Below are 19,654 nucleotides of genomic sequence, written 5' to 3' on the forward strand. Positions count from 1 at the left end.
CGTTTTGAGAATGACGGGTAAAAACTTCTACTCAGAGGTTTTAATTAGATGACTCTCCTATAAAACTTACATAAGTCTTTATATTTTCCTCTTTTGTAAGATCAACTTCTGATGTGAAGGAAGATATCTATACTGTTATTTTCTGATGATTTTTTTTAATATGTTCATATATGATAAAAATATAAATATGCTTGGTAACACTATGAGAACTTGGAACATAGGACAGTTTATTAAAAGTTAAGTAAAACATAAGATCCCAATGAAAACCCACATAGAGGGGCTCTGCAGAGAAGAGTTCTTCTGCTCTTAAAGAGGACTGGAATGTGGTTTCCCGCACCTATGACAGGGCACTCACAATCATCTGTAACTACAGCTCCTGGGTTTATGACACTTCTGAGCACCACAAACCCTGGTGCATACATGCACACACCCAACCATACATACACATAATTAAAGAAAGAAATCTTGAAAAGAAAAATAGTGACAGAGGAACATTATAGGAAAGATTAGAAGAGTGGGTTTGAGATCATCATCATGCATCATCATGTGGTCATCCTCAGTCTTGGGAGCTTCATACATTGTTATGTGGTCAGCATTACTTCTGAAAGTAGAACAAAACTAATTCTGGATGATAGAGGCAAACTGTTTTTGTTTGAGTAAGACAGTCCCCAAAGAGGCTTCCTATGCAACAAATTAACATAATTTAACATACAGTTTATCTATAAATACTATTGCACATTGCTAGCTTGCTCCCTTAGAGTGGTTTGGCTTCTGAACCAAGCCTTCTCTACGTGTACTCCTATTTCCTTTCTAGCAACCTACATATGACAACAAATATAAATCAAGGAACAAATCCATCAAGGAAAGAGTCTCCCATGGCTCAAATATCTGAATTTTGGTATGCTTAAATGATTAGTGTGTATTTTTCAGGGATCTATCAGAATTTTCTCACTCCTGGCTCCATGAAAATGTCACCTGCAGATTCACATTATTCACTAATCACATTTGTTTCTCTGTCCAGGCTCTGAACCTGAAATTTAATTTCAACATGTTCTGAGTCAAGCTAATACAATACTCTTTCTATTAATAGTTTTATTTTGCTGTTATTGTACATTACTTTAGATCATAAAAGGAACTTAACTTGACTCATTCTTGATATGTTTTGGCTCCGAACTTATACTATTATGGCATGAAGCTTTTTTCTTGCTTCCATATATGAAACTCCTAAGCCATCCTCTGGAAGCCTCCAGGGAGCTATAAAGAATGAGTCACTTGCTGTCTTGGTTAGGGTTTTTATTGCTGTGAAGTAATAACATGACCATGGCACCTCTTATAAAAGAAAACATTTCAAGGGGTGTCTTTCAGTTTCAGAGATGTTGTCCATTTCATCATGGTGGGACACGACAGTGTGCAGGTAGACATGGTGCTGGACAAGGAGATGAGAGTCCTACATCTTCGTCTGCAGGCAACGGGAAGTGAACTGAACTAAGCATAGCTTGAGCACCAGAGACTTCAAATCCTGCCCCAACAGTAACACACTTCCTCCAACAAGACCACACTTGCTCCAAAAAAGCCATACTTACTAATAGTGCCACTCCCTATGAGCTTATGGGGACCAATTATGTCAAACTTCCACACTTGTGAATGTCACCCTTAACAAAAATGCATGAACCAGGTGTTGTTCAAATTTAAGAAACAAAAACATCAAATATAGGAGAGGGGTTGCCAGGCTGTTTTGGAAAATAACACAGAAGTATGGCAATTTTTATGTATGTGCCCTTTAAGAGTCTTGATTATTTTTTCCATTTTGTGAGATGTTTTAGAGATATAAAATTTCTTTACGAATCATTTCAGAGGCCTTTTTATCCCAGTTAATCTAATTTTTATAGTGATGGGAATTAGATGGATCTGCTGTTCAGCCATAAATAGAATTAGGGCAGGATAGTGGTTGAAAAAGGTACAGTTATCTGATAAAATGAGTTAATGAGTATGCTGTTGCTGACTACACATTTTCTGGGCTATCTGGACATATCCAAACCAGATCACTGTTAAGGATTGAATTATGATCCCCTAAAATGTATATGTCAATATTGTAAGCCCTGGTTCCTATCATGTGACTGATTTTGGAGATGCCATGTAAATTACTCAAGAAATCTTATTAAAATGAAGCTATTCAGATAGACTCGGTGAGAAGAGATTAATCTGAACAGAGACATCAGTGTCATATACAGCCAGAGGGACATACCAAGATTCATGCATACCTGAAGAAGAACAGAAGAAAACAAAGCAAGAATACAGTCATCTATGCAATAAGGAGAGACAGTCCTCAGGAGAAACTACCCATGATAAAGTAGTGATCTCAAACTCAAAGAGTCCAAAATTGTGAGAAATATCTTTTTTTAACTTTTAGCTGCCAGATTTGTTGCTAGCAACACTAACTCAGCTATAAATTTTTATTATCATGGATAGGAGTTGTCCCAATTGCTTACTAGTTTTCAGACTTTAATATAGTCAATATTCCAAAGAGACACATAGAAATAGATAAATCAAAGTCCTATTTTCTTTTTTTGATGTATAGAACTCCTTTTATTTTGAAAATTGAAGAAAACAATTCATCATGTAAATTAGTAATTTATTACAAGGGTGCTAATAATACTTATATTGCTATAATTAAACTACATCATGATTAAGAGTTTGCCTATATTTCCCAATTACTAATAAATATTTTTATATATTTTTTTATGAAAAAAGATTTTCTTTCCTTTTACATAACAACCCGGTTCCACTCCCTCCTCTTCTCCCACTCCCCCCCCCAAAAAGGGGGGTCAGATTCATGATGGGAAAAACCACAGAAATAGCTGACCCAAACTAATGGGAGCTCATAGCCTCTGGACTGACAGCTGGGAAGCCTGCATGGGACCGTACTAGGCCCTCTGAATGTGGATAAAAGTTGCTTGGCTTGATGTGTTTGTGGGTCCCCTAGCAATGGGACCAGGACTTACCTTGAGTACCCAAACTGGCTTTTTAGACCCGTTCCCTATGGTGCGATGCCTTGCTCAGCTTTAATGCAGGAGGGAGGGGCTAGGTCTAGCCCCAACAAAGTCCTATTTTCAAACTTGTTGACTCTCTAGTTTTTCTTTTATGTGGCTCTTCTATGTATATTCCCTTAATTTTAAGATAAAATTTGCTTCCTGTTTTCCAGTTCTACACAAGTCTTCATTTGTATGTTCTCTGTGTTGTCTATCATGGCTCAGATACTGATTCCATTATGTATCTTTCCCTCATCTCCTTCTATATTATCTCTAAATGAAACTGCATGTACTACACCACTACATTTAATTTCTATTTTTATGATATTCTTAAGTCTAAAAGCTTCCAAGTTTTGTTTCTATCTTTCTTTCTTTTGAGTCTGAAGAAACATTTTTCTACAGGTTATATTATCATATAACATTTAAAGATAAATGTATATGTATAAAAATGGGATGGAAATAATATGAAAGGATGAGTATCAGAATTCAGATCTTCAAAATACATGGAAAAGCTAGGCAGCCATGACAGCAGCCTCCACTTTCAGCTTTTGGGCAGCAGAGGCAGAGAATCTGCAGAACAAGCAGACTAAACTGACTAGCCCACAAGATCTGGCTTCTTCAAGGGACACTGCCTCAATAGGTAAAGCAGAGAATGGTGAATTAAGACACCTGATGTCAACTTTCGGTTTCATGTTCAACTACACATATACAAATAAACTCACATATATGTGTGACATACACACAAACACATGTAAACTATTACACGATTACTACAAGTAATCTAAATGCCTAAAATTATCATCCACTTTCTTCTCTCTTCACCATTTGTCTACATGGTCACAATTCTCATTTATTCAATCTTTCTCAAGCTAACCAGTTTGGCCCATTTCAATGCTGAATGAATCCCGTCAGTTAGGAGTTTGTGCCTTACTATTTTGACAACTTCCCACCTGTTTTCCATGCCAACAACTCTTCTTCATGTATTCTATGTTACTCATAGTACTCAGTATTGAATGATTTCTGTTTGCCTACTCTATCTGTTTGGCCTACCTTATTTAGTATTCCAGATTCTTCATTACAAAATACCAGTTTCTCTGTTTCACAGTGAGAAACATGACTTTTTCTTTTTAAGTTTGGAACCAAATGTTTGATCTGAGGGACAGAATGCCCTATATGTTGATTGTTCGTCTAGGACATGTGCCATATAACCGCAAAAGCACACTAAGTTCTCATCTCTTCAGTCTGTCAAAGTCCGTTTCTCTTACCTCCTTTCCATCCACACTATCTCATTTGGTGTCTATCTGGAAGCTATGCCCTATTGCTATATGTTATCTTCATATTTATTAGCATATCTAACTTTCAAAGCTTATTTGACAAGTATTTATTAAGAATAGTGTATAATTCTTTGATGTAGCTATGAAAATAAACTCATGAAAAGGGAAAAATTCCAGTTCAGCATCATAGCAAAAGGGTATAATGTATGCTCATACATGAAGTCTTGTTTCTATCTCTACCAATAAACACCAAACAAACTAGATTGAAACTGAAAACCCTTTCCATCACATGCAGTGGATCTCATAGTCTAGATGGGGAAAGGCATATCATACATGCAAACATTAATCAATGTGAATACTCTTAAAATAAGAGTATAAATAAATATCTGTGGAAGAATAAGTCAAAGACAAATATCAAAAACTTCTCATTCGAATAAAATAACTTTATATTAAAACCACTTACAAAAATAATCATTTTAATTGATTTAATAGATTAAGTTGATATTGATCTATGGTCTTGAAAGGATAACTCTAGAATAAGGGAAGAAGGAAAAAACTGAATTACTCACTCTTGGTTGTCTGTGCCACTTAAAGGTAAAGAAAAATTTATTCCTTCAATATGGATTAAGTGAATAAGAGAGGCTACTTTCAGACAAACAATCTTATCTTCTGTGTAGATAAAGTTTATTTTGCTCCTGTAACATATTATAAAATACAATAAATGAGCTTTGTATTATCATGATCCTTTGACATCTCCTCAGCTCCCTGGTCCTCCAGATCTCCTTTGAGAGAAATCACGTGAGACAGAGTGTAGAGTAGAAGACAGGTGGAGTTGGTATGTTACTCTCAGGGACAAGATAATGTCCTGAGAGATCACTGTAGAGGATATCCTGTCATGAGATCAGAATGGATAATGGCCAAAGGGAACACTATGCCAAACTACATTTTTAGGCCAGTTTCACATGAATTCTTAAAGTTGGCCCAGGAAATGTCTTGTGGCTCTTTTTCTTTTCCAAATGATTTACAAGCCCATTTGGATAAATTATTAATGGGAAGGACAATGTTATGGTTTTGTTGATTAACAAAACAACTCTAGCTAGACAATCATCATTTGACCTCTCAGGCAATTTATGATGCTATGGATCCACCAAGGACCAGAGAAGCGACTCAGATCCCATTCTTTTACCAATAATGAAAAATTTACAGTTTCATGTACTGGTTTGCCAGACTTGAAGATTTGATAGAAGGAATTATCCTCAGTGACCTTCAGATCTGTTAAGATTTCATTGGCTGTGCAGAACTTCCAATCATCAAAGGTAACCAAGTTTGTGTAGAAATCAACCATCATCATGAAGTGTATGTATGTATGTATATATATGTATATATATATATATATATATATATACATATATATGTGTGTGTGTACATATATTTATACATAAAAGTATAAAATATAAAACATTTTGTCTTGGTATTTAATATCAATTCTTAAACCATCAACTCTTCATTTATTCACTTATGGATTCATTTGTGTATATCTCTTTGTATTTTTTGTGGGTCAACTATTGAAGGAGTTGGATAGTGAGTAAAATAAGAAAAGAATAAAACTATTTATGCATACCTGTAGTGGGTAGCCATTCCAGCTTTGGTCTGGAAGTTCCAACCCCCACTGAGGCTTCGATAACTATCATGCCTACAAGGCGGGGCGAAGGGAGGGCCCTGAAGACCCGAGATTGGGATGTGCCTTGCTCTCTTCCTTCTTGGACCGTGGCTGCTACAGGTAGACTGGGGAGAGTTTTCCAGAGAACACTGCCGGACTGCGCTGTGTCTTTCACAGAACCTGCAACCTACCTATCCCTTCATTTGTAAGTTACGCCATTAAATAAATCCCCCTTTGAACTACGTGGAGTGGCCTTAATAATTTCACCAATACATACCCCTTTGAATAATTCTGTCCATTAAAGATTGTTAGCATTGTGCCACACAGATGGGTAAGTAAAATACAGAGTGTTTTGTGACCAGAGCAATAAGCATACATGGATGCTGTTTCAGGGATGCAGTCTGTACCTTAGATAGAGAACAAAAGGAGATTCCATGAGGACCTACACATGCTTGTAAATACTTGGAAGAAGGAAGAGAACCCTCCACAATATTATTATCCAGGAAATGTTCATTCCCAAAGAAGGAAAAGGTGGTTTCGTGTAGTGATATCTTCTGTGTTTGCTGTTAATTCAGTAAAACTAAAATTAATTGCATGTTATCCCATAAGTTAATGAAAGCATTTGCTAGAACATGACTCCATTATACAGAGAAATTTAAAATGTGCTTTAGTATTTTGTTATGAGATTTTTAAGTAAATTTGTTCTTCAATCAGTTAAAATCTCTTCAAAGGTGGAAAGGTTTTGGATAACTATTCCTGTCAGTGTCTTTCTGAGAAAGTTGTTGGAGAATGGAATTACGTTTCTTCAAAACAGCACCGTGATTGCTACTCAAACAAACAAACAAAAAAAAAGCTTCATTTTAAAAATGATGTTGTAATCTCTGACTCCATTCAAAATGTCATGTGGTTGTTGTTAGCCACAGCAGAATCAGGAGGGGGGTGCAGGAGGGAGCAGCAGAAATAAAACCATGATGCCACCAGTAGCAGTCTTAGGAGTCCTGTATGGGATCTCCATTCGGGTGAAGCCTAGACCCACGAACAAGTCACAGAAAAGAATTTCAGGACACGTCAGTGTGAAGCGAGGTTGAAATATATTAAGAAACATCTGTAATCCAGATTTACACGTGGAGAATAGGTGAGCGAGGCACACTTAGGGAATGGCTAGTACATACCGAAGGCATGAGTACAGACTTCTCATGGGAGAAAACTCCTTAAGCGTTGTAACATTAGCCACATAAAGGGTTTGTGCTGGCTTTTGAGGTTGCACAGTTTAAAAAGCTTTTAAGGAGACTTTTCTGTTTTTGTAAATGAGGGCATATGGTGGTTTCTGAGGTACGGTAGTTAGAAAAACAGATTGATTACAAGATAAAACCGTAGGTCACTGGAGTGGAAGGACCTCTTACCGTACATCATTAAAAAAGAGTGAAGGTATGATTCGACAGTAAACAGACTCAAATCTTGGTGAGTTATCGGCTTACAACTGGAAAAGGGGTAAGATTAAACTCAAGTTATTTCTTCTATGGCCTTACATATGGTTCATGGTATTTAGCTTTCCTTTTTGAAAAAATGAAATAGAATATTGTTTCTATGTAGGAAATCTTTATGGCAAATTTTGTGCTGAAACTTTACTTTTTTGGTGATGAGAGACTCCAGGCAGACTCCTAGAAGAGCTCATTTATTTTACAGTGTTTATTTCATTCCCCTTCTCTTTTATCTTGCCTCCATTGTTATTTTATAAATATGTGACAGACGATTTGACTTTTGTAGTTCTCGAAAAGGGATTCCAAATATGGAGGCTGCGCAGTTTGCATATAAAGTCAGTATCAAACCAGAACTAGACATCCAGGCTAATCTATTGGACTAAAAATAATTCTTCAAAGGGAAGCGGGCGGAATGTACAGTTTTGGCATGGCTGTTGCTATCATGAAACAAAGCTGCTTTGGTGATCTTCAAAGGACCTGCAATCATGGAGACCAAAATTCGCAACAATGCACATAATTGTTAGGTTTGTGTAATATCCATGAGAATATCCTTCCTTCCAATCAGAGAGAGTCCAGCAAGGTGAGCAGACCCTCACCTGAGCATGTTGTTATACTTACTCTGCCCCAATTTTGCTTGGACTGTGATGTCCCGATGGAGATGCTAAATGTCATAGGAAGTGGAAGACTGACTGTGTACTTAGAGGCATTCTAGGAGATTTTGTTTTTTGCCATGCTCTTGAACAACCTGGATAATCTCATTGATTCTCCAAGCTGAACTAGAACAGAATCTTTACTTTGTGCCCTCTCTAGAGTGAAAAGATGTTTCCTTGCATCTTCCCAGCAAAAGTCACACCATGTAAACAAATAGAGTTTCATCATTTGCAAACATGACATGGATTTCATTTCTACATATGGCAAAATTTTTTGAATTAGAAGTTTTTATAAACACTAGAAAGAGGAAAAGTATACAATTTTTCTACAGAAAAAGGCATGATTTTAATAGATTATATAAAATGTGCTAACTGAGACATAAAACAATGTACAGAAGCTGTTTAAAATAAATATGACCTAAATTTATATTTTTATAAAACAGTCATTTTTTTCCAAAGCATGAGAGAGAATTTTAAAATCCCCTCTGATTTAAATGCAGACTGAGAACATTCACACATCTATATTTTAGTGTTATATTTCTTTCACTTTGAAATTGCTTTTGGGAATTGGATATGCTTTTTATCCAGTTAATGCAAGGTGAGCAACTCAGTGTTTGTCTTGCCTCACTGATACATAATTTTACCTCTTCGGCTATTTGTGATTGTCTCAAAGCTTTAGAATGAGATAGATCTGAGGTGAGTAAATGGTTATTTATGTCTACCCAGAAAAAAAATCACATAACACCTTAGCTTATATGATTAAACTATGTGTAGCCCCACAGCCAACATATGTAGGTTGCAGAGGCAAGAAAACCCTTGACTGTTTAAGCCAATAAATCATAATCCTCACAGCAATCAAGAGGCAAATGACATATCCTGAGTTTGAGGCTGAAGGGGTAAAACACTCTACCCAACCCCTGGACAATCACTTTTATAAAGCTGTATTCAACATCGGAGAATCTGGGGTGTAATGTCTGTGGGTAGTAGCTAGAGAACAACAGTCACTCAAGGGAATTGGAGCATACCCCTATTGATTTGCTTCATTCAGGTCTGAGACTTGGAGGATGCAGATCACACTCAGGAAGGACTATCCACACTTTATTTCACTGATTCTGTGCTGCTCTTCTCTGTAAACACCTTGCAGACCTAGAAGAATAAATAACTAATTTTCCAAACATCCATTAGTTCAGATAGACAACCAATATTAACCATCAAGTTTATCAAAAGATAAATATAAAAAGTATCTCTAAGAAATAATGGAACATCTTTTTTTTGGATTCAAATTTTAGTACAATAAATGGTAATCTAATTTATCAAGAACAACCATCGGTGTGTCAGTTACATGTGGCTAATCCAAAAATCATCATAACTTGGTGATTTAAGGCAAGAAGATTTTATTCTGTCACAGGTTTGGAAGGTCAGAGTCAAAAGTCATTTTTTTACTGAGCTAAAATGATGGTGTTGACAGAGCCAATGTAACCCCTAGAGATGTGTAGGAGAAATCCTTTTTTCCATTTTTCCTAGCTGACCTTGATTGATTTGGGGCTACATCAATGTACTACTGCCTCAGTTCATAAGACCCTGATTATTTCATACTCATTTCTTCCTAGAGTGTAAAATTCATTGTGGCCTTCCTCAGCCTTCTTTGTTTGAAAACGCCATTTTGATAACAAGAAGTGTTGCATATAGTTTGACATATCTCCAAGCCAAGATTCTTAATCAGTTCAACAAATTCCACCTAAAATAAACTTAAATATAGATGTCCCTTGTATTTTCATGGCTGCATTCTTGAAAAACAATGAGTTGAACACAACAGATCGGGAAGTCTGAAGTATGCTTTTGATTGTAAACATACCATTATTTCATGATAGTTATCTCAGCGTTTGATCTTCAGATTTTTTTCCTTCTTTTTTATCTGAATTCTGTGACATTTGATGAAATTCTGATTCATGAAACTTTTCTTCACACTTGTCATTCATACAAAACATAACTGTTCTTAAGTCCCTTTTGGACATATCACAAGCTATCATTACTATAAAGTGTATTTTACTAATTAATTCTACTTCATTCAATTTTCCTTTCCTTGTTAATGTAAGACTTTTTAATTTCTATTAATACAATATTCCTATATGTGTCTGGGATGTACTTCTAGAATTCTACCTTTGAACAAGCTTAAAGGTGTTTTATCATAGTTAGTGTCAAGATCTACCTTCTATACCAAATTTTAAAAAGTCTTCATTAATAGAATTTGGACTGAGTTTTAAGCTATTGGCCATCTCTCACCTTCACCATGGATGATGATCATTTTTTTCCAGCATTTCTTCTGCATTCAATGAAACGCTCTTGGGTTCTTTTAGGTTAATATTTCATTTAGAATATTCTCATGTCTTCCCCAGAGAGAAAAGTTTTGCTTTGGAGAAAATTGCACTCATATTTTATCTGCTTTTCTGCAGTTTGTAGCATTTGTGTGCCAGAAGAAATCAGAGGAAATCACATTGTATTTCCTGTATGGAAAAATGTGTAGTTATGTCAAATATAATTCACTCTCTGTGAGCATGTGTCTACCTCACTATTTAAGTTCATTTCATTTATACATTCTTCCACATAACACATCTTTGTTTTCTTCTAACATGAAAGAGCAAATGAAAGTACAATAAAAGGGGAAAAGCAGCATTGATTATTTAATAAAAAAAAAAGTAGCCAATGAAAAGAAATTCTCTTTCCATGTTAATTAATTATGTAACACAATTAAAATTTCTAGTTTTCATCTTGGGATGGAATCGTAATTGTCCCTTTTTTAAAGAAACTTTCCATTTTATTGAGAAAAAAGAAATATGTTATATCCTAAAAATGCTGTATGTAGGCCGGGCGGTGGTGGCACAGGCCTTTAATCCCAGCACTTGGGAGGCAGAGCCAGGCGGATCTCTGTGAGTTTGAGGCCAGCCTGGACTACCAAGTGAGTTCCAGGAAAAGGCGCAAAGCTACACAGAGAAACCCTGTCTCGAAAAACCAAAAAAAAAAAAAAAAAAAAAAAAAAAAGGCTGTATGTATAGTTTCCCCTAATAGGATTATTTAAAAAAATAAATGTTCATGATTTTTTCATAGACTTTTTTTTTTAACAAGGTACACTACTGAAGTAAGAAGTAAAACAAACAAAAGATGAAACACTTAAGAAATAGGTCAATGTTATTACTCAAGGAATTATCTAAAGAAACCCGTTCCTCAAATGCCTTCCCAGAAATGAATTCCAATATAAATTTTGAATATCTATATTTATTAGGGACCATAGCAAGAGGTTTATCATCTCAGGTCCATTTTGACATAAAATGTACCTTTCTACTTGTTTACTCAATTCCTAGAACCCATTACTTTTAGAGAATAGGCTACAAAAGTATAATATGAGCAAATTAACTTTTTAACATATATACATGTGGCTCAAAAATAAGAGTGTTTTTCTAAGACTATACACACAGAAAATTAAATTAGTATAATCATTGTGATTTCATTTGTTTTGCATATTTAAATTAACTATTTTCATACTGTTTGCTACTTTAATGCGGAAAAGGAGAAATAGTGTATTAACTATTGAACTCATGACTATGTTAGAATTTAATAAGGAACTATGATGATATCAAGACTGGGGGGTCCTTTTGCAGATTATATTTATTTTCTATTCCTTCTTTCCCATGTATGGATTTAGCCAGACTTAAATGTAGCAAGTCTCCATAAAAGGTAAGCGAGTGAGAGTGAGTCAGAGAACAGAGCTACCTAAATATTCACCAACTTCTTCAGGTTTCTGCAAATCCCAGCTTAGGTCTTCATATTGAAGCTTGGTTTCAACTCTTGCCCAAGGAGTAATGACAAATTCATATTCAAAAGTTGGTCTAAGAAGAATGTATACTCTAAGGTTGTAACCTTATGATCTTCTAAAAACAAAGAGAAATTATGAAGATAGTAAGAATAGAAAAGGCAGAGCACACAGGGAGTTTTGGGGCATTGAAACTGCTGTGTAGGATATTAAGGTAGTGGATATAGGATGCTTTTATCCAAAGTTATAGAATTGCTAGATATTGTGTTGCATGGCTTTAATACCTGGGAAGCAGAACCAGGCAGATTCTGAGTTTGAGGCTACGCTGGACCACCTACTTTGCAAATTGCAAGGCAATAAGGTGTACGGGGTTAGACCTTGTCCAAAAACCAAATGAACAAACAAACAACAACAAAAAAAGCCACAAAATGTTTAATACCTACACTGAATACTAACGCAAACTGGACTTTGGAGCATGTGCAACACTCAAGGAGGATGGGTCTTTAGTAGAAGAGGATGTGCTTATCTGGGACCACAGACAAAGGGGAAGTCCTTGTACCTTCCTCAAGGTTGTTGCAAACCAAAACTACTGTTAAGGAAAAATAATCAGTTCTGCAGTCTAATTTCTCTACATGTGTTCAATTTGAGTTTGACGTTTACTCCTCACACGGGGTTTATAGACTGGGTTAAATTCTAGAGTTCTACCATCACCTCGAGTTTGGTTGTATTTGCATTTTAATTTCAAGAAAGAAGTCACAGAATGGGTGTAACATTTTCTCTGCTTTTTGTGTCACACTCATGACCATTGTATTTTTAGGCTCTTAGAAAATAAATGTTTTAGCTCCATATTCCTACACTTCATATTCACCTTCATCTTCAACCTTAATCTCAGATATCACTCTTTGGTAATAAAATCAAATAGTGCAACTCAATAACTTTTCCAACTGTTTTCCTGACCCTCCAGGATGATATATACATTGAAATTCTGGTGTAATTTTCATACTCTTATATAAATCACCCACATGGCTTTTAGAGAATCTTCCAATTCTGCAATTTCTGCGATTGTAGAATTTGTTTTCACTACCTGATAGTATTCTAAAAAACATTGCTCTCTCACTCTTTTATGTTACTCACAGCACCTGCTTTATTGCTATGAATGTCAGTGGTTTTCTTTATGTAACAGGCAAAGTATAAGATTAACAGAAAATATATAAACTAGCACTGTTTGGATGATTTCCCATGAGCAAATAGGAAAAAAGCATATCTAACTCAACACACAAAAATTATTGTTTTTCTACATAATATAGAGCCGTTTTCGGAATACTCTATGGTCCTCTGAAGTTGTTCAAATAATATCTGATAACTTGATTTTACATGGGCAATTATTTACATCGTCCACATTTCATCACTTGAAATGCATCAGCTTATTTCGTGGTGAAAGTGACCATTGTGACTGAATCAGTAGTCTCATATTATGTACTTAATACTAGACTGAGATTCTTAGTTTTTAGTATGTCTCACCTTGAGTTTGGGGACCTTGGGCTCTGATGAGTAATTCTAACTTTATAATACATCATAAACTGATGTAAGTCCTTTTATACCAAAGATCAAAGAAATGAAATATGGTTTGCCTCACAGCATTTTGAAATTTTTATTATATTTATTACTTCTGAGTGTTTTTTTTGTATTTCCATGGAAATAGAGACTTGAGTGATAAGAAAATGTAACAGTAAAAAAATGATGAGTGATAGATGATGTTCAGACACAGAGAACATGTGACATGTACTGCTAAAATATACTTTCAAAAACCTATGAGAAAATATTGTACTTATTAAATTGTTTATCTTATTCCTATTTTAGCTATAAAATTAACACTACTAGTCAGGTGGATGGTTATTTCTAATTAAAACACAGATCCAGTAATTATAGTTTATATGTTATTATCCTGAATCTACACTAGATGAGTTTAAACAGCCAAACAGACACTAATTTTACTGTTCAAGGAAATGCTCATAATCTTTTTTAAATGTCATATAAAATATTCATTTCTAAATGCCCTATGGTGATTTCTGAATTTATTTAAAGTGGGCTGTTGATAGCTCTTTTTATAAATAAGCAATTACACTGAGTATATCATAGCCCATCACATTATACATTCTATAATTTCATGGATGAAAGGCCTACAGCTGATCTGCATAAATGCGGTACATATCACAGCAGGTGAAGGATTTGATTACACAGATAATCAGCGTTATTATTTATAGTAACTATTTATATCTGTTATTTATTAAATCTCTACAAATCAGGTATCTATTTCTCTAGGAGCTGTATTCAAGGAATATTTGTATTAAGAAAGATCCTTTGACAATTTTGCAGAATAGCTTCAAATGTGTCCTCTTCCATCTGAATCCCCAGTTGCTGTTAAGTGTCATTAAATTAAATTTTTAAATAATTTTTCTTCTAAAGTACTGCTGGAACTTATTGATCTATGTTTATCAAAGAAGAGCTTTAAAATTTGATAAATTCAGCCGGGCGGTGGTGGCGCACGCCTTTAGTCCCAGCACTCGGAAGGCAGAGCCAGGCGGATCTCTGTGAGTTCGAGGCCAGCCTGGTCTACCAAGTGAGTCCCAGGAAAGGTGCAAAGCTACACAGAGAAACCCTGTCTCGAAAAAACCAAAAAAAAAAAAAAAAAGCAAGGTGAAACATAGTATTAAAAAGTGAGGCCACTGCTATGATAAACCTGACTGTGATGCCATAGTAATAGTTTTATGACCTGAAACATGGACTAGTTTCAAACTTTGGGTTTGAAAAGATATGATGTGCTTTGGGTTTTTTTTTTTTTGTTTGTTTGTTTGTTTGTTTTTTTGCTATGGGTGTCCAGTACCCTGGAACTGGAGTTACTGTGAGCTGTCAGGTGGGTGCTGGGAATTGAACCTGGGCCACTGGCAGAGGGACCAGGATTTATCCCTGGTGCATGAACTGGTTTTTAGAACCCACTCCCTATGGTGGGATACCTTGCTCAGCCTTCATGACGTGGGGAGGAACTTGGTCCTGCCTCCACTTGATGTGCCAGACCTTGTTGACTCCCTATGGAAGGTCTTACCCTCTCTGAGGAGTGGGGAGAAGGTGGGAGGAGTCAGAGGAGGGAGGAAGGGGTAACTATGGCTACTATGTAAAATGAAAAAAAAAATTAATTAAAAAAATGAACAGATTTTAAATGCTATAAACAGAGTTTAATGAGCCCTTCTAGTGGCACCTTATATAACAAGAATGCGGAAGGAAGTTCGGACAGTGAGGGGGTTGACTCATAAGTGTTCACAGAGGAACAAGGACTATGCACCATAAACTAGGCTAGAGGCCATTCATGTAATATTTGGGGACCAAAAATGTGACTTCATTCTGTCTGTGTCCTGGGAACTTGAGTTAAGCTGAATTTTAAAATAATGAGGAAATTTCTTTGGTAGAGGAAATTACAACATTGGTAAACATTCTGGTTTATTCTGAGAAATGGAACCGTAATTGTTAAAGAAACCAACACCATTAAAGGGAAACCAGTGAGTAGCACTGGGATGATTGGAGAGATGCCTTGAGGACAAAACCTGACTCATCAGAGGTTCCATGAAAAAAACATTGTGTATTTGTTTTGTAAACATGGGCAATTCAGCATTAAGGGAATAATGTAGTCTTGCTCCCCAGTTGCCATGAACAGTTGAAGTCAAGTGATAGATAGCAAGCTAGAGTACATTGCAAAAAGGCCTTGATAGGACATTATATGTTATTGTGAACATAAATCCTAAGTTACAATATAGATTGTATTTGAAATCCCAAGATCAAGTAATGTGTCAAGGAATGCTATAGGCATGGATTTGAGCCAGCCTGCCTCAGGAGCACTGCAGGTGGGAGAGATGGAGGAAGGAGGTTACCCAAACACTTCAGAACCCGCTCAATTTCATGATCCCAGTGTGCCCGGCATGGAACTTCAAAATGTGTTTTCTTGATGGGTTTTAGTTCTGGTTCGATCTGATCATTCCTTAGTTATGCACTGACAATTTCTTTCGAAGAAAAAAAAAATGCTTAATCTGTGCCATTACACATTGGCTTTTATTCTGTAGGTGCTCAAAATTAAGTGCGGGGTTTGTTCAAAACTAGGATGATTTTTAAGGTTGGCATGAAAAAAAATTACATTAAAATATTGTCCTGAGCCAAGGGGCACAATAAATGTAGCATAAATGTTTGGGTGTAAAACTGACAATTGGTGGGAGGTTGTATTTAAAAGCAAACATAGCTGATAGGGGTGGGGCTGGACTACTAGGGGTAGAAAAGTTAAGCAAGAAAGAGATTGTGATGTAAAGAGGACAACGTGTTGGCTGAAGGAGGGTTAACTTTAATTAAAGATTATGAAAAGGCCATATGGAAACCTATTGTTTTTAAGCCAACCAAGAATGTAATATAGCCGGGCGGTGGTGGCGCACGCCTTTAATCCCAGCACTCGGGAGGCAGAGCCAGGCAGATCACTGTGAGTTCAAGGCCAGCCTGGGCTACCAAGTGAGCTCCAGGAAAGGCGCAAAACTACGCAGAGAAACCTGTCTCGAAAAACCAAAAAAAAAAAAGAATGTAATATAATATGAAAGAAACACAGTTTGAAGGGAGATATGTTTGTGGATGTATAATGTTACTCCTAGAAGTCTTGATGTTGAACAGAAATCTCAAAGCCAGTTGTGGGATAATTCTGTATGACTTATTAGGGAGAGCTGGAAGGATCCTAAAATGATAGGCCCCTGTCATTCCTACAGTTGTATACCAGAACTTGATTATAGGCCCTATTACATAGAAAAATGAAGTTGGAACTCTGTTGGAAGTTTCCTCCCCAATGAGTAGTTTCCATGGTGTCTTAAGATGCTATGTGGTCAGCCAAAAGATAGAAGTCATCAATGGTAGCCCATCTCTGAACACTCCAGAGTGCAATACCAGTCTTCCTGGAAAGATTTATGCACTGGTCCAGATTCACTATGATCACTATGGTGATAACTGAACAATTTCTCATTGGATTTTGGATCCACTACAGTGAAAGAACTCATACCTGGTACTGTAAACCTGGTCAAAAGCCCATGACTGGGGAACTCATAGTCTCTATGGGGAAAATTACTATTGTTGGTCAGTAAATGGATACAGTATAAAATTGCCTTATAAATATTTTGTTCACATAATTTAGCATCGCTCTCAGTTTCAGTCACAACAGCTTCAGTTTGCAGTGGGCAAGACACAACACAGTCTCCTACTTATCAAAGTCCTGCATCAGTGTAGCTCTTGAATGTTTTTCGAGACAGGGTTTCTCTGTGTAGCTTTGTGCCTTTCCTGGAACTCACTTGGTAGCCCAGGCTGGCCTCGAACTCACAGAGATCCGCCTGACTCTGCCTCCTGAGTGCTGGGACTAAAGGCGTGTACCATCACCGCCTGGCTAAATGTGCAGTCCTAAATGAGACATCTATGTGGCCCTTCTAAGGTTCAGAAATGTAATTGTGGTGGTATTGTGTTCCCAAAATATTGTGCACCCTAATAAACTTATCTGGGGTCAAAGAACAGAACAGCCACTAGATACAGAAGCTGGAAAATGGTTACAGTCACACCTTTAATCCCAGCATTCCAGAGGCAGAAATCCCTCTGGATCTCTGTGAGTTCAAGGCCACATTGGAAACAGCCAGGCATGGTGACACATGGTAATCCCAAGTAGTGAACCTTTAATCCCAGGGAGTGATGACAGAAAGGAGAAAGGTGTAAAGGCATGAAGACCAGAAACTAGAAGCATTTGGCTGGTTAAGCATTTGGCTGGTTAAGCTCTCAGGCTTTCGAGCAGCAGTTCAGCTGAGATTTATTCTGGATGAAGACTCAGAGGCATCCAGTCTGAGGAAGATGTAGCATGAATCTTAAAAGTTCTTATTAATAAAATCAAACCCAAGGCCAGTTATTGGGGTCCATGCTGGTAGATCAGAGAGACAGAACAAATCACAGCTATCTCACCTTGCCAATTCCCCAGCTGGTCCTGTTTCCTCAGACTGGAAGCTTCTGCGTCCTCATCCCAATGAATCTCAGCTGAACTGTGTTGCTCCAAAGCCTGAAAGCTTAACCAGCCGAATGCTTAACCAGCCAAATCTTCTAGTTTCTGGTCCTCATGCCTTATATATCTTTTTGCTTTCTACCACCACTCCTTGGGATTAAAGGCTGCTTTCTGGGATTAAAGGCGTGTGTCACCATGCTTGGCTATTTCCAATGTGGCCTTGAACTCACAGAGATCCAGAGGGATTTCTATCTCTGGAATGCTAGGATTAAAGGTGTGAATGCCACCATTTTCTAGCCTTTGTATCTAGTGGCTGTCTGTTCTCTGACCCCAGATAAATTTATTAGAGTACACAATATTTTGGGGAACACAATACCACCACAGGAAGACTCAGAGGATCAGCTGAGGAATTGGCAAGGTGAGGTAGCTGTGGCTTGTCCTGCTTCTCTGATCTTCCAGCATTCACCCCAAAAACTGGCCTCAGGTTTGATTTTATTAATAAGACCTTCTAAGATTCCTGCTACACATAATGGGAAAGGTGATGGAATAAATATTAGAGTTAGAGAGTGGGAAGTAGTACTGTATACTGATGATGACTGGACATGGCATGGCTCTTGCTCTCATTACTCCCAGCAGCAGTGGTTACCTACACATAACCTGTATAAGACTGTGTATATCTGCATTCCATTAAAGATGGGTATGGGGCACATAAGACTCCACAAGTCCCAGAGAGCTCTATAGGAAGCTTAAGGATGAAAGGGAATGAGAAGACCTATTCAGTAGAAGTACATGGTCCTGCATAGACAAATAACCCCAACACATGCTCATGAAGTTAAACCTAATTGAATCCAGTGGGTCACCAAAAGTAAGACATGAAATATGAAGAGGGACTTGGAAAGAAGTGACTTGGTAGAGAAGGGGGGCAGATAAGAGACAATGAATGAGGAGACTGATCCAGAAATATATTATGTATATTTATTTGATGTTTATGTATATAAATATTAGGGATAGTAATAATAATGTAAATAGTAGGGATAGTAATAATAATGTAATAAATAGAACCATGAAAGAAAAATGAATTGAGAGAGAGAGAGCAAGACAGAGAGAAAGAGAGAGAGAGAGAGAGAAGGTCTCACAGGAAAAATATAGTCCAATTAATTATAAGAGGCTATAAGTAACATGACAACATTGAAACGAAGTGAAAGTTTATATATTGGGGTATTTGTTAAATATTATTTATTCTACATGCAAATTGTTTGGTATCTAATCTAAATGATTTAATCATTGTATATAGGCAGGGCCTCCTAACATTATTGACAGTTGTTAAGATACAGAATAAGCATATGACACTGATTTTTGAAAAACTAAAAAGAGTTATTATTATCTCCTTTCCTAGAGTAATGTGTGTGTGTATGTGTGTGTGGTGTGTGCATGTGTGTGTGTCTTCATAAGTTTTCCCAGCAAACATTATAAAACCAAGAGTGTTTCAATACCAAGTTCACAGGGTAGTTATGACAGTTAATGTTAATTGTCAACTAACAGAATCTAGAATCACCTGAAAGATAGCCTTCTGGGCATACTAGTGAGGTGTTATTTTTATTACATTAACTGCTAGAGGAATACCCTTCCTAATTGCAGGCAGAATCATTCACTGGGCTAGGTATCCTGAACGGTAGGCTGAGTATCAGCAGATCTAG

The sequence above is a fragment of the Peromyscus maniculatus genome, chromosome 16 (assembly GCF_049852395.1).
Source record: "Peromyscus maniculatus bairdii isolate BWxNUB_F1_BW_parent chromosome 16, HU_Pman_BW_mat_3.1, whole genome shotgun sequence".
Classification (NCBI taxonomy): domain Eukaryota; kingdom Metazoa; phylum Chordata; class Mammalia; order Rodentia; family Cricetidae; genus Peromyscus; species Peromyscus maniculatus.